General features: G+C 42.9%; 2 pseudogenes; both read right to left on the bottom strand.

The window, feature by feature from the left end:
- Window positions 1-15,774: 15,774 nt before the first annotated feature.
- On the bottom strand, window positions 15,775-16,291 carry LOC147422649 (uncharacterized; annotated as a pseudogene).
- An 89-nt stretch (window positions 16,292-16,380) lies between these two features.
- LOC147422648 (uncharacterized) lies at window positions 16,381-16,901 on the bottom strand (annotated as a pseudogene).
- Between the last annotated feature and the right edge of the window lie 502 nt (window positions 16,902-17,403).

Genomic DNA, 17,403 nt, shown 5'->3' with positions numbered 1-17,403 from the left:
AGTTTAATTATTTAATTACCTAAAGCTCTCACAAAAGGGAAAGGGGGACACATGTCAGAAGGCTATCACTTATGCTGCTTAATACCATTGGCTTGACTTGGGGAGGTCCAATGAGGCAAAAGCCAGACCAAATTAGCAACAAGGGCTCGCCCAAGAGAGAGAGGGGGCTGATTTTTGCAAGGCATTATCACACACACACACTCACACAATGACATGTGTGAAGAAAGAGAAGACTATCTCCTCCCAAGCTTTAATGGAGAGCTCATCACCTACTCCAAGCTTGTGAGATAGAAGCCTACATCAACACTCTCTTGGCATGTGGATGCAAATCCAACCAAGAGCCAAGCTTCAATGCATGCTCATCTCCTCTACCAAGCTAATTACTAAGCTAAGCTATGCTACATATGAGTGATTATGTGAGGAGATGTACATCTTTCTCGTAAGATACTCCTTCTTCCTCTCAATCTACTCTCATACCCTGCTAGCTCTCACCATCTTCGAAGGTGTGTGAGGTCTTGGGTCTGAGAACGGGGATAATTCAAGTTGTGTTTGATTAAGTGTTTTGCTTAGTGCATGAAGCTTCCATCTTCATTGCACTAGCTAGTCTTGAAGGAACACAAAGAATTGTATTGTACAATGTCTCTCTTGATGGGAGAAACCATAATACAAAGCCTTTTGGAGGGGGGACCGGCTCCATGCAAATCCGGTCCTCAACTGTTGTCAATAGCTTAATTTCTCTCTCTTTTGAAAGTATTGTCGATGCTATCTAACTAGGTGTTATGCTTTTTGTTGCTCTCTCCACCCAAGCACTCTTGTAATTCTCATTAGGAATCTATTCTAATGAAATGCCCACTATGTTCATGCTAATTTCCGCTACACATAAGTTATTAGGCCATTAAATGTTACAAGGTGCAAGGATACATGTGTCATCGATGGGGTAGCATTCAACGAAAAGATGCACACAAGCGACGAGATCGAAAATCCAAAGGCGCGATGTGTGATTCAAGGTGGTGGTCCAACACTTTGAAGAATTTGATAAGGTGATTATCAAAGTCCAAGGTACTCATGAGGGACATGTACCTAGCTCTCGTGCAGACCTTTATCACCTTCCAGTGCATCCATTTGTAATTGCATGTTGCACAAAGGACATGTTTGATATAGGCACTTGCCGGCATGCATGTTGCAAAAATATCAAAGTCAAAGGAACCCTTCACATGGATCATGCATCTACACTTGATCGTGTGATCTATCGGTTCTTCATGATACCAAAGAAGTGTGAATGTTGCTACACCCGGATGCACACACAAGGTATTTCACTCTCTCCCAAAGCATCTCAAGGGTTGAATCGTATCGTTTTACAAGTAATTCTTTGCAGATCTATATTATGTTGCATCTTGTGGCCTTACTGTAGGAGAACATGCAGAGCATGATTGGACTGCAATGCTTACGAAAGCTCTTCGCTTACAAGATTCGAAGAAGGTACCATTGAGAGCTCAACTTCTGGTCACATTTTGCATGCTTTTTTGTTCATGGGCATGCGCTTGCTTGTAGGTCATATTTGTCCAACCATACAACCCGAGGGTAGATGATGAATTGAAGAGACCGTTTATTCTTGTCATTCAAGATGAGGACATGCTTGAAATTGCTATTCGTTTCTCTCATCATAACTCTTGGGCAGTGGATAGCACATTCAAAAAAAATGTCTTTGGGTTACCACTTTATGCTGCAGTCTTGCTCAACCAAATTGGTGTAGGGATGCCAATATGGCTGATGTTATGCACGAGCGATGTTGGCACTAATCACGAAAAATTGGCTTTGGAGTTGACCTTCAAGCTGGTCTTTGCAAGGCTATGCAAAATTCGTCCTGCAGCTATTTTCATTGACAAGAATCAGCAAGAGCTGGAAGCAATTCTTAAGGTGGTCAATGTGGATCCTCATTGCTGGAGAGAAGATGAAGCCGACAACCCAAAACAAGATGCATGCCATGTGTTACTATGCTGGTTCCATGTCAAGAAGGCATGGGTGGAGAACTTATTGCCGTAGGTATGCAGTTGTTGTAGTTGCTGCATAGCTTTCCGTTCCTTTGGTGTGTCAAGGGCTGCTATCAATATTAATAACCAACTTGTTGAAATCATTTCATAGGTCCCTAAGGACAAGCAAGCTGATCTCTATAATCACTTATCAAATCTAGTGCAAGCACCAACTGAGGAGATTTTTAATCTGGGATATAGACAGTTGTTGGATACATATTCAATGCATGAAAATATCCAGCTTTACGTGACAAACGGTTGGTGTGGCAGCACATGCATGTGGCGAACAGGTGGCCAAAGTTTGGGCGTCTATTTGTACATGGGAATGTGGACACTACAAACCTGTTTGAACGATTATGGAAATATATATCAAGTATACTTTGCTTGATGCGAAGATAAATAGATCGGTACTTGTCCTTTTGAATGCGTTTGTGGGTGATTTATTGCATAAAACCTACATCGGAGGAACCTTGCTTGAGTTCTTTAAGAAAAATTGTATATGCCAACTCCTAAGTTCTTTGTTTTTAAACTTGTGGCAGCTAATTCTGGGCATTTTAATCGAGTTGGGTCAAGCAAGAAGCACACATCCAAATTAGCAGGTGGTGAGGCGATTCTGAAAAGTTTTGAGGCTGATCCTACCACCCTTCAAGTGATAGAGGAAAGCACTTTTCTGTTCAAAAATATTCTTAGCATGTCATCTCCTTCCCAATGGTATCATGTGAGCGTCCAATCTAGCTATTGTGATTGTCCGTATTGGGGTTCAGAATGCAAGCATCAGTACGAAATCCAACTAATAGTTCAAAAGTGAAGTGCGCGAGCGGGAGAGTGTGTGAGTGTGTGTGCAACGATGGAGAAGAGAGGAGAAGAGGAGACCTTGTGTTTGCAGGGGCTAAAACTCACTCTCTACATGTGAGCCCCCTTATTCTATTATGTACATAATGAATAAGTATAGTGGGCGGGCACCTGGCCTAGCCGGCCACATGGGGCTTTACCCCAACAACCTCCCACGTAAAGGCCAATGTGACCATGAGAGAGAAAAGAAAATCGTGCAAAACCTGTACAAGGCCATCACAAGTATGACCTCAGCCAACGCCCACTGGCTCACTGAATCTGTGTGCATCCAGCTCTAATTGTAGAGGAAGTATAGAGCAATCGACACCATACTCCTCACCAAAGCCGCACACATCCTGCAGGTATCTCACCATACGCTGCAAAGTACACCTATGCTCAAGGCCAACATCAGTCACTGCACGACTAACTGCTCCACTGCAAATGCAATGTCGGGTCTTGAGATGAGTATCTCGTACATGAGACTCCCGAATGATGATGCAGTCCTAGCAATATCTGCCAATTTGACCATCTCAGTCAAATCTGGCTCAGAACTCCACTCATGGAAATCACCTTGACACCCGAACTCCGATCCCTAGAATCCATCCTCGTGTCCATCGTATGTCACATGCGCACCAAGATCATCTGTCTGTCCTGAACCCTATGTGGTAAGAGCAATGTCTAGCTCTAACTCACATACATCAGAAGCCTCTGGCCTAAGCATATCCATGAATGACTGAATCATGGTTGAATCCTCAGCACTTAAGCCATCTATATCCGTCATCGTATCCACAAATGACATGCCCTGTTGCACAACTATCTGCACAACTAGCTCAACATGCTCACAAACTGGAGGATCATGCAACCTATTCGCAAAGGAGACATGCCTCATCTCTCTGCATGGCTGTGTACTCACGAAAATTGTGCCATCTCGCACGTGACGTACTCGCATCGCATGAATCATGCCAACACTAGCACCTCTAGCTATGACTAGTTGTCCACGATGCAATCGGAAACTATGCTCATCTAGCACTACCTGGCATCCACTGTCTCGTAAGTGACTCATAGAGATCAAGCTCTGTGTCAAACCTGGCACATGGCGTACATCTCGCAACACATATGATGCACCACTCGGAAACGATAGTCTGACATCTCTTGCACCAACTATGTCATGCACTGAACCATCATCTAGACACACAATCATATCCACTAGCATATGCTAAACCACTCACGACTCGGTGTGACGTGAAACCTAGCACTCACATCTAGTATCCAATGTGAAGGTAATGTATCGTCAAAAACCGACATAAGAAAGTCAAGAGTAAACATGGAAGCAAAGTCGACATCTCCGTCATGCGTAGCCACAGACGCTACATCTGCTCCCACATCATCCAAAGTGATAGCATCCCTCCTGTGCTATCTCATGAGCTGTCTCATCTGCCGAAAACAACGCCTACGTACATGCCCTGTATGACCACAATGCCAACACACAACATCTCTATGTCTGCAAGATCGTCCTTTGACTGTAGGCATCTCTCTAGACTCATTTGTGCCAAAAGCATTGCACACTCTTTGCCATAACTCTCTAGTTGTACATGCATCCAAACCAATGCAATAGACAGACTCACCAAGGTGTAACATGATCGTCGAACGTGCAAGCTCATCCAAGTCCTCCCACTCATTGTCAGTCATTGACTCTGGCCTAGCATCCATGCCCTGTAGTGGCAACACTTGGCCCAACTGAGTCAATGCATCATGCATACCTTCTTTCCAATGCTCAAAGTTTTACCCATCAAACTTTGTATGGAAAAGCACAAACCCTGACAATGATGTACATGCCAAATCCATGGTGATAACCTCTAACAAGACCAAGCACAAGTCGATCAACTGACAATAGCCAAAGCTTGACTAACTCATACACCAAGTACTGTCAAAATACAACATAAGCTAGCATAAGCTGTCTAAGAGAAGTATCATCAAATATGGCAATCAATGTAACGAAACAAAGTGAGAAAAACCGCTCAAATGATGCCAAAACACCCGCTCTAATCCAAGAGCACTATGTGGTAATCGATGAAACTATCATCAACAATCTCCCTCCTGAAGAGATTACCACATGTATGTCAAATGACATAATCCGGTGAGCAAACACTCTCACAATGCGATGCCAAAACACTATGGCAAAGAAACCACTGAGTGCCAAATGCAATCAAAACACGATTGCAAACCATACGCATAAACAAATAAACTCGCAAGAAAAATTCGGCAGAGTTTTGATAGTATTTGTCTATCTAACTATAATAACCATACATGCCATAAACATGCTCAAAAACATGAGCAAATCATGCATAAAATCCGCACTCAAGTATACATGAGCTGCCCCAAAGTCTCAACTCCTTAAACTTGGAAAACAATCCTGTAATCCGAAACACAAAGTGCATCAACCGCACTCTACAAGCGAAGCATACACTAACATAAACTTGAATGCAAACCAACCAAAATGTGACACAAATTGATGCTCAAAATAGCTGAAAATTAGCCCATATATGCCATTGCAAGGCGAAGAATACCATCCGCCGAAAATCACACACAATGTGCATCCACATGGCAATATAAACGAGTATCAAGCATGTACCAAATGTGTATCAAAGAGCATCCAAATGAGCTGAAAATTTAGCTCACAATCATGCCAAAAATGCTTGCAAAAATCTCTACAAATCTATGCACCACACTTTCCAAAATCTGCTCAATCGCATAAGTCAATGCACATAACCTGTGATGAAACCACTCTCGAACCTTAGAGTCCACAAGAATGCATACATCCACGAACTGTTCTCAATGTGTGCGCATAAATGTGTTGAAAATATCAACCCACGCTCTCTTCACTGAGAGCAAAACATCAATGCACAATACAAGAGAATGACAAATCTCAATCAGAGCTCTCCGAATGTAGCAAATCACCACAATATGCATACATAATCTTCAACTTTTTGAATACCCTGTAGCCTCTCAGCTCATATCTTCCAAACCGCTCAGAATTTGCAAAAAATTCCTTCTGCAAAGTTGTAGCCCACGCGAAAACAGTTTGGCCACTTGGGAATGGACCTAAAATGTGCTGTTTATACAGGTCAAAACAGATTTGTAAAAATTTTTACGTGTGTACCCTAGATGTGCAGGCAATCTGAGTGACGTATCTCAAAATTGGTGAAGATTTTGAGAAAACTTTCTTCTGCAAAGTTGAAGAAGACGAAAAACCGGTCAATCAATGCGAGAATCGGCTTGAATGAAAACGTTTTGGTAGGCCAAAATTGATCTGCAAAAACGTGCTACAGTTTTTGCTTCTTCTCTGTCTGCTTCCTCGTTGAGCTCCAATGGTGCTCCCAATCCCTAAGCTCTGATACCAGTTGAAGTGCGCGAGCGGGAGCGTATGTGAGTGTGTGTGCAACGATGGAGAAGAGAGGAGAAGAGGAGACCTTGTGTTTGCAGGGGCTAAAACTCACTCTCTACATGTGAGCCCCCTTATTCTATTATGTACATAATGAATAAGTATAGTGGGCGGGCACCTAACTAACCGGCCACATGGGGATTTACCCCAACAAAAAGAACTTTCCTCAACTTCTATGTATTTTCCCAGTTCTTGATAGCATACATGCCTTCAACCATGTGGTTCGGGAGGCCAATGCTCAAGCAAGGAAGCAAGATACAATGATGGGGGACCAAGATTGAATGGGGGACCTAGATATGTCAAGCCAGCTACCCACCATGGCTGAGGAAAGTGTAGCCATTATTGATAACCAGATTCTTGGATGCATCTCAGACTTGAAAGGACTTTTACAAAGCTTTGAAGAATAGTTGGGGCAATGTGATAGTGACCTAAAAGTGATCCTCTTTAGTCAGTTGTGCAACTCAAGGGATTGGCTCTCCACTCTGATTGTCCCAAAGCACATCGACTTGCCAGCAACAATAGGCTCAATTAGGCAGATCCAAGCACATGTAACACAAACTCGGCTTGGTCATGGTGTGGCACGAGAACCCGATGGATGTGGAGTTGAAGCTGGGCTGGTCTCAGTTGTCCCTCCAAAGGCCAGGACTACTGGCGTTTTAAGATGCAAACATCAGCAAGGGAGGAGCCGAGTACGCTTCGAAAATAGGTATAAAGTGTTTTGCTTCCATTGTTGTAGCAAAAGTCTTTTGCTTGATCCAAGAGAAAGCCACTCATGACATACATGCCATGCTCTCTTACCCTTGACACTTGAGCAAACCCCAGCTGGTTCAGAGCCTCCTCTTCTAAATTGACATGTTACTCTCTTCAATGATGTCATTCAGAGGGGGCAAGTGGTTAGATGTGTACATGGAGATCTTGGTACAGAGGAGAGTAGGTTTACGATTTGATGTGGGGACGGCTCAATACTTAATGGGGTCCATGCGTCCCAGCAACGAATGGTTCTCATAACATGAGAAGCGAGGCTGCTACCGCTCTTTGCCCTTTGAAAATATTGCTATTGATAACAAAGTAGTACATGCGGTGGTTTACGCAGTCATTGCTAGGCAGTCCTGCTGGATGTTGACAGTTTTTGTCTTCCCTTGTCTTCGGACATGCAAAGATTGCTTACATACCAAATTGGTGGACAACTAACAATGCAGTAATTTTTGGATCACTATTTGGAGCTTTTAATTCCAGGTCGTTTATTGCATTGATGTTTGCATCGATATCTATAGCTTTGGAGGCCTTCTTACATACCAAACTTTTGGGAAAATGAGCAGTGTTGGGTCTAAGGTTGAAGTAGTGGAGATGGGTTTGGAGGTTGCATTGATTTTTGGGTTGATATTTGTATCTTTCAATGCCCGATCACTTATTGCATCGATTTTTGGATCGATACCTATAGCTTTTAAGGCCCGCTTACATACTAAACTTTTGGGAAAATAAATAGTGTTGTGTCTAAGGCTGAAGTAGTGGAGATGGGTTTGGAGGTTGACGGCAAATTGCAATTATTGCATAGATTTTTGGGTTGATATTTGTAGCTTTCAATGCATGATTATGTACCAAACTTTTGGACAAATGAATAGTGTTGTGTCTAAGGCTGTACTTTTGGGCAAATGAATAGTGTTGTTTCTAAGGCTGAAGCAGTGGGGATGGTTTTGGAGGTTGAAGATTAATTTTTGCATAGATTTTTGGGTTGTTATTTGTAGCTTTTAATGCTAGTTCTCTTATTGCATCGATATCTGTAGATTTCAAGGTGTGTGTACCATGCCTGGTCACGTATTGCATCAATTTTAGATCGACATCTCTTAGCTTCGGAGGCCATACCAAACCGTTGGGCAAGTGAGTAGTGTTGTGTCAAATCGATCCATCATGTCTCAATGTCTCATGCATTGAGGAGTCAAGGTTATGTTGGTGACAATAGCCGTAAACAAGTTCGAATCCACCATGGTCAAGTTTCGGTGACCATAGCCAATGACAAGGGCTGACGCCATGCTAGTTGTAATGATTATAACCTATAAATGTGGAGAGTGACCAAAGCCCTAACTCTATCTATTGAGAATACTTGCATAAGAGACTTAAGACTTGAAACAAAGAATGCAAAAACCATAACCATTGACTAGAGAAATGATGATCTTAACCAACATATTGAGACTTAGCAACCTTAGCTAGAAAAATCAAATGTCCTCAAAGATGGCGATGGTCCCAACCTCACTTGCTGAAAACACAACCACATGCTATAACCTTGTTGCATACCAAAGTCCTAACTAACAGATTCAAAGGCCAGGACTTCAACACATTTCAGTTTTACCTTTACAGAATGCATTCACAAACCATAACCTTCAAATCATAACCATAACCAACAAAGCCGGGCACTGTGAATTGAAATAAAAATTTTGAAACCATAGGCAATGACCTTGGTCAAGGCACAGTTCGCGTAATCGCTGACCATATTCGAGACATAATGCTAGAGACAACACAAATGATCATAACCAGCATATGACTAGAAAATTTAAATGGGAGAATAATGAGGCGACAATGGCCATAACTTGTGAGTTCGAATATGGAGACGGTTGCAACCTCACTTGCGGAGAACACAACCACATGCCATAACCAAAAAATTCAAAGGCCAGGACTTCAACACGTTTCAATTTCATCTTTAGAGACTGTATTCGCAAACCATAACCTTCAAAGCATTACCATAACCAACAAAGCCGGGCACTGTGAATTGAAACCACAGGCAATGACCTTGTTCAAGGCACAGTTCGCGTAATCGTTGACCATAGTCGAAACATAATGCTAGAGACAGCACAAATGATCATAACCAGCACATAACTAGAAAATTTAAATGGGCGCATAATGAGGCGACAATGGCCATAACTTGTGAGTTCGAAGATGGAGACGGTTGCAACCTCACTTGTGGAGAACACAACCGTATGCCATAACCAATAGATTCAAAGGGCAGGACTTCAACACATTTCAATTTCACATTTACAGACTGCATTCGCAAACCATAACCTTCAAAGCATAGCCATAACCAACAAAGTCGGGCATTGGAATTGAAATAAAAAGTTTGAAATTCAAGAAATGACCTTGGTCAAGGCACAATTCGCGTAATCGATGACCATATCCGAGATATATTGCTAGAGACCGCACAAATGAGAACTTGCTGAGAACACATTTCAGTTTCACTTTTCAATCGACGACCATATTTCAAACATAATGTATATAACTGACAGCCCGGGAGAAGGAAACCTAAACCATAAAATCCCCAATCAAGATATAATCTGGGATGACATCCCATCATTAAACCATAGCATTTTTAGAGTGAAACCTTTTCAAGATAACGAGTAGACCAGTAAAAGACCAGCAAGGAAAGTATCGATTCAGAAAAAAAATACATATAGCCATAGTCACAAAGCATCTATTACAGCCGAAGACCCAAAATCACCACCGAAAACCAAAAATCACAAGATGTAAAGCAAATCATAAAAAATGTCTCTTATACAAGTTGTCGTAGTATCATTGATGTTGTTAAGCCTAATTAGAGCTAGGACACAATAACCCTATATCGAGGACAAGAACTCCATACACCAATCATGGAGCTGCTGCTTCATGTTGCATACTTCGTCTGCTGAAACCAGTTCCGTGTCAGCCATTTCCTTCGCGGCCTCTCCTCCAATCCTTCCACAATAAGCTCCCTGCAAAACAATCCAATTGTTGTAAACCTTCCAAGAGATACACATAAAATGCACTTGATGTGTGCCTTGGCTAGTCAAGTACTTGATGTATTTCATGACATAAAATCCACAATCAATGCTATTCGGCTGTTGCAGGGCATCCACAAACTTGAGCTCAAGCTGTGACTCGTCAACCAAGGCACGTTGAAGGGCTATATCATCCACCACTTGAGCAAGGCTCCGAAGGCCACTACAAAACATTCATGGCACTAAATGGGTTAGTTGCTTGAGGTCATGTATAAGAAAGGAATTTTCATACATAGGTATCAAGAATACTGACATGTGCATAGCGTCAAGGCACTCAAATGGACTCGTGAGATGTACGGAGGCAAAATACATCAAATAGTGCTTCTTTCCAGGCAAGCGAAGGAGCTTTGCACCTCTATTAACATATAGAACAAACAACGACCAATGGTGCCTAAAACAAGAATATGACAATTGTGAGTAAGAGTATTTATTCTTGAAGCCGTGCATGGTGTCTTTCTTGGATGTGACCAATACCTGCAAATTAGTGGCCAAAAACATAATACCATTTCCGACAAGTCAAGGCTAGTAAACTGTGTTGAGAGAAATTCCTCGAGAAGGTGGCCAGACATTGTGTACCATAAAGCATCAACAAAGCAAACCTTCTTAAGAATAGAAGGTGGAAAAACATGTTCCATCCACTTGCATGCAAACAACAACCCTGGAAACCATTAGAAGAACAATTTGCCAGCAGAGAGAGAGAGAGAGAGAGAGAGAGAGAGAGAGAGAGAGATAGAGAGGGAGAGAGGAGTCTTACTGGCCAAACAAGTCTATAGTCCGAGAGCTAGCCTCTCCATGCAATATAGCATTGACTAGGGGCTGATCTACATTCGTGGACAGTTTGAATGTTGCGGAATTGAATGTGATGCTAGCATTAGACAAGCTAAAAGACCAACATACAAGACTTAGAATAATGTGAATTAGTAACAGCTCTTTAAAATGCAAAGCTGGCTGAAATCATGGAGCACGTGTGGTGACCACCTACCTGAGAATAAGACTTAATGATAATGTGAGCATCGATCTTGAAAGAAAAGAACAAAAGCAGAGAGATCTACTGGACACACTCCTTGTTCAACTAGCATTCTATATTCAGACACCTCATATTTCCTTTACCTCTCCAATCTCTCGCATTCTCATTGTCTCTTTCTTATCATATCTTTTCTTCTTCCTCAACTATTTTTTGATATCTCAGTTAGTGCAGTCCTTTTGTTCTGGCACTTCTTCCTTTTCTCTTTTTGTAGATTGTCCTCCCTTGGCATCATTTGGGATCTCATCATCACCAAGGTCATCTCCTTTTTCTCTGCTTGGAGATTGTCATTCCTGGCTCATTTGGGATCTCATCATCACCAGGGGTTCCTTCCTTTTCTCTCCTTGGAGATTGTCCTCTACCTGCTCATTTGGGATTTCATCATCACCAAATTCATCTTCCCAAAACGCATCCTAATTGTGCTCTTCTTCACTGGTTTCATTCCCCTTCTCGCCTTGCATATCATTGTGTTCCTTTTCTTCCTCAATGTCATCCATCATCACATTCAGCCAGGGTGGCAACACCTTCACTCACCTCTGCATCAAGACCAAGAATAAAAGAATGGGGTCAACACATTAAGAAAAAACTCAAACTCCAGAAAAACAATGCTTTAGATCAGTCATGAAGCAAGATGTCCAGCTTCTACAAGACCAGAAATAGACAAACTTCAACAACGCATTAAAACCAAACAAAAATTGGACATGTAGAATCCTCGTCATGCACATGTGCATCAAGACTAGACATAGACAAGCTGCATCAATGCACTAAAACCAAACAAAAACTCGATAAACCATATAGCGGGATGCACGGGTTCTTTTTTATTATGGCATGCATGTAAAATCCTCATCATGCACCTCTGCATCAAGACCAGACATAGTTAAATGGAATCAGCGCATTAAAATCAAACAAAAACCTGATAAACATAATGCAATAAATCAGTCATCCTGCGGGATGCACCTGTTCTTTATTATTATGGCGTGCATATAAATTTTTCTCATCATGCACCTCTGCATGCATACCAAACATAGACAAATGGAATCCGCGCCTCGAAAACACAGACATAACAAAAATGCTGAAAAGTAAACTTGAACCTAAAAAGTAAACTCGGACACATGTAAGGGTTTGCATTTTTTATTTTTGTGCGTCACTTCGAAACAAGGGCCAAGCTTGGCACCTAGGACAATTGAGGAAGAGTGTCGATAAACAATGGCAACTCAAAGTATAGGTGAACATGGTTTACTTGCACCACCTCTCCTATTGTGTCCTCAATGAGCCTAAGGCCAGCCTTAAGACCCTCATGACTAAACCGGCACGGGGCCATGGGATCGACGGCGAACGACAGATGGCATGGATCTCGAGGAAGTAAAAAATTGAGAGCTAGTCCCCTCCCAGACAGGAGCCGTGGCAGCCAGTCCCCTAACCGGATTCGTGTGTGCATTTTGTTGAAACGTAGGTGTGTTTACATCTACTTATGCTTGTCTGAGATTACTGTCTGGGGATGTCCGAGTTTACAAAACTTGTATGAGTTTACTTCCCAAAAAATTGAGAGCTAGTCCCCTCCCAGATGGGAGCCGTGGCAGCCAGTCCCCTAACCGGATTGCATGTGCATTTTGTTGAAACGTAGGTGTGTTTACATCTACTTATGCTTGTTTGAGGTTACTCTCTGGGGATGTCTGAGTTTACAAAACTTGTATGAGTTTGTATAAGTAGATGTAAACACACCTATGTTTCAACGAAATGCACACGTGAATCCGGTTAGGGGATTGGCTGCCACGGCTCCTGTCTAGGTTCGAATCAAGGACGACACCCGCCACCAACTTTTTGTTTGCCATCGGATCTCCTCGAGATCGACGTTGTCCACGGTCTCACCGTTGCTACTCTAAGATCAAGAAGGTTGCCCCTTATCCAAAGGCCAAATGCTCATTCTTGGTGGTGACTGGCTGATTTCAACCCACAACCCGATTGCCGTGAAACCTACAACTCAAAGTTCCTTGTGGCAAAAAAGGTGGCGCTTGGTAAACTAGGGCAAGTATAAATGAACAAGGACAACTCTAAGTATACTTGAACCATAACTCGCCGATTTCAAGGTACACCCCAATGACCTCTTGGGTTGTCAGTCCTCAAATTCATGGCCATCAAGTGCTAGGTTTCATGGTCATGGAGGTCCCCTTGGCAAAAAGGGTGAAGATTGGTAAACCAAGATGTAGGACAATCAATGACAAACATAGATAAACAAGGACAGAGTATACTTGAACCATGGAGGCACACAACATATGTTGCATGATGGGTGGATGAGGCCGGCATGAGAAGAGAGACTGGCTACTGCCATCATAGTGTGAGAGCTCAGTATAATGATCTTGGGCTTGAGGGTATGGGCTGAAGTTGCATTCATTGAACCTTTAGTGGATGAAGCTTCAGAGAATTCATCTACTTGCTCATTTTCTAAGGACAATCTTTCTCTAGATGGCCATATTTGTGTCAAAATTTGCATTAAAAGTAAGCATGAGGATATCTCTTACCTCTATGATGTTGTCGCTAACAACCACCATGATTTAAGTTTGAATGGTAATAGGGAGGGAGCGTACTGGTGTTGAAGGAGCCTTGGTGTTTGGAGGTATTGCCGTGAGGCTTGGCCGGCTTTGCAGTTGGTGGCAAGTGCCACTGGTTGGGCTCCCATAGATTGACCGCAGAGAGCTTCTCCTTGATGTATTTTGGCCGCCAAGGGTTGCACTTGTAGTTCCACACTATGTGGTGATGATGCCTACCAAGAGGATAGAAGGGCTACCTTCAAAATAATGGTTTGTAATGTCTTAGGGATGGCCAATCCCCAGATAATGACCTCATCAAGAAGAACCTGCCAAGCATCCATACACTTTGTAGTGCTTTGTCCTTCTTGCATGTTGGTGTTCACCAATCTCTTGATCAAGGAATCTTAGGAAACTAAGTTGGTATGCTCATATGTCTTGTGAAAGAAAGACCGTATAGCTTCTTCCGACTTCAATGACGTCACCATTGGCACTCGTCAATCTCCACAATGGAGCATGATCATATAGACTCCATTGACACAAGACTTGGACCTAGAGTCAAGACAACATCCCATAGTAGAAGCTCCTTGACGCATAGCTCCATCTTCAACCCTCATACTTGATAGTCGTTACAATTAAGTTTGTCTCTGGTTTGATGTCTAGCTTTAAGAGAAGGGGTAGAAGAGATCTCTGCCATGCCGTCAAGTTTCGGATACCTTGGATGAGAGGAGCAAGCAGCAAGATGAATGTTGCTAAGAGGGATTTTTCGTATGCCTTGGAAGGAGCAAGCAGCAAGACGAATGTTGCTAAGAGGGATTAAGGATTAAGGATCTAGTTGCTTGCAAGCTTGAGTGAGCTATTAAGCCAATAGGGGCTCTGATACCATGTAGGAAAAACCAAAACAAACACTAAAACAATTTAAGCTAATGACTAATGTGCGCAATGAATAGAAAAGAGTACTCAATTGAATGTATTACCTCGATTGCACAATAACATGGTGAATTGATACAAGACTTGTTTATATACATGAAGGGGATTTCATTGTGCGTGATAGCTAGAGCTAACTAGGGCTGAAATGTAGGAGCTAATGTAGGAAGGTAATTGGCCACTAATTTAGGGGTGATTGATGAGAGAAAATAGGACCTACTTTACGGAAGAAGTGGGATGGCACTCCCAATTACAAAGAAAGACAATGGCCATGAAACTTATAACTTCCTCACATGCTTCATGAATCTTCAAAACATGCAAGGAACTTAAACATTCTCACATTAGGAAAATTTTGAACTCATTTTTGGGCCTTTTAAGAGTGCCACATCATCAAAGTTGTACAAAAGAAAGCAACCCGGTACACCCCTCTAAATATTGCTTAGAACCCCATGATATGACCTATCATTGGAAAGTTCTTGAAAAATGGATTCTAAAGAGCCAAGGTCCGAAAAGTTTGGATGACTTCTATGAAAGTTATGCCATTTTTTTTTAATCAGCCAGGTTTTGTTACCATTACGGTAATCTAAAATCACCTTTTTCTAGATCTACATAAAGGCAATGTCCGATACATGCATGCTATATATCAATAGATAGCATTTGAAGAGTAGATTCTAAATATCCAACCTCCGACAAGTTTGGATCTTATTTGCAAAAAAAATTACCGATCCCCACTTTTTGAAAGCTATGCCACATCAACAATTCTTACAAAGCCCATTTTTGAGTCCAAAATTTTCCTAATGCAAGCAATGGAGCAACACTTGGAAAATAGTGGGTGGGGGTAAAACAGGCCCATAGTAACAAACAAGCGCGAGGAAAGACCTAGTGGCCATGAAATCTACAACCAGCTAACATGCTTCATGGAGCTTCAAATGGTACAAGAAATGTAAGTTAAATTGTAGCATTCATAAGCATAGAAACACTTTGAGCATGCTAACAAGCTGCCCTTCAAAACATAAAAGCTGTGAAATTACCTAACCTTTGAGACTTAAACGCTTGTCATAGCAACCATAAGTAAACAAGGAACTTAACCATGCAAACATGATAAAACTTCAAACATACAAGGGACCTAAACAACATACATAGGCATGCAAGAAAGAAGTCACTTAACCAATTAATTAACCAGCTAGCCGAGTCAGCATATCCCACTTAGCCCGGTAGCAATACGTTTTGGAATGCGTGCAAGGCGCAATTGAGCTGATGCATGGTAGGCAGTCATGCACTCCTTCACAATATTCTCCACAAAATTGCTCCTTTGGCACGGTTCTAAACTCTGGTCTGAGCTTGTCCCATTTCTCAATTGCTTGAAGACGATGAAGATCCTCAACCTTTTATACATTTATTGCGAACTTCCTCTCTTTGTCCTCAAACCGCTTCTTTGCCAACTTCTGACATTCAACTTTCTCTACTCTCGACCTTGGTGCCTTGGCTCTTGAGGGCAATTCAGCCTGGGAAGCACGACCCGACTTTCGTACTGGGATGTGTATGGCAAGGCCATGTTCTCTCTTGAGATTCCTATCCATTCGTCACCTCACCAACTCAAAGCGAAACCGTCCAGGGCATTCATCACTTGCACGCCATTGCCGGGCAAGCTTCCCATCGGGCAAGAACACCTCCACATATGGCATCAACCCAGAAGACATGATCTGCATGCTGCTACTACCCTCAATCTCCTTGTCATCTTCTTTGCATTCACCGGGCTGGCCTGCTTTCGGCTACCCCTCCTTCAACTTGGTGTAACCTACCTCCTCATCAAGGACCTGTTTGCCTTCCCTTTTTGCAACTGCAGCCTCTGTTGCCTTTTTGTGGTAGGACATGGTTGTGCTGGCATCTTCTCATCCTTCTCCTCATTCCAATCAAATGCCTTCTCCAACTTCTTCCTAGGTCGTGGATTGGTAGAAGCAGGAATTTGGGGTTGGCCTTCTTCAAAAGGGCTGGCTATGGGGCTGGCGTTCAGGTCTATGATCTGCCTTGCTCTCAGACAGGGGCTACTTTGGATAGGTTTTGGAGGTGTGGCCACCCCTGTAGCCTCCCAACCGTGGATACCTGCTCAACACCAGGCCCGATCATGGCCCCTTTCCTGCCGGAACGCTGTGGTTTATCCCTTGTTGGCACCATTGGGCTTCTCCAGCACCCCACACTTCCTGTTGCTCGCCTATCCCCTCCACAAAAAGGATATGCCAGACTCACAGGGCCCTCCTTGTGCGCAATACCCCATTGGAAATCGCTCATCAATCGTGCCGACAAGACCTGCTCCCTCATATTTTGCATGCAGAGCCTCTTGCATGCCTTTGCATGCCCAAGGAGACCTTCCCCCTCCCCCCAATCATGTGCCCCCGCGCCCAACGCAAATCCAATTTTCTTGTCCAGCTCAGCCACCATTCGGACAGCTCAGCCCCGCCACGCCACCCAGCCATGCCACATCAACAGGCCTATCTGCGTTTACAAATTTTGTCCGCATTTACTTTTTATGCTGACGTGGAGCGCCGAGATCCCCTCTCCCTTCGCACCCGACTTCCCTGCCTTTGATCCCACCGCTCGCCCTTCACTTTAGACCCCATGTAAGTTAGTCCTGAGGGCCCTACCAAGGGTCCATCGAAAGGCAAGGGCCCTTTGGATGACTAATGATTGACATCTCTTTCTCGTGCTTTGTACAACATCACTAGTTACACATAAACACTTGCGGTAGCCTTTTAGAAGTTGGATGTGGCAAGGCTATCCTATTCCATAAATTATCACAAACATCAACGAACACCCGTTAGCA

Source organism: Adiantum capillus-veneris, chromosome 27, assembly GCF_014529385.1.
Source record: "Adiantum capillus-veneris isolate H3 chromosome 27, ASM1452938v2, whole genome shotgun sequence".
NCBI lineage: Eukaryota > Viridiplantae > Streptophyta > Polypodiopsida > Polypodiales > Pteridaceae > Adiantum > Adiantum capillus-veneris.
Note: the sequence above shows the minus strand (reverse complement) of the source record. Positions and strands in the feature narration are given on the sequence as shown.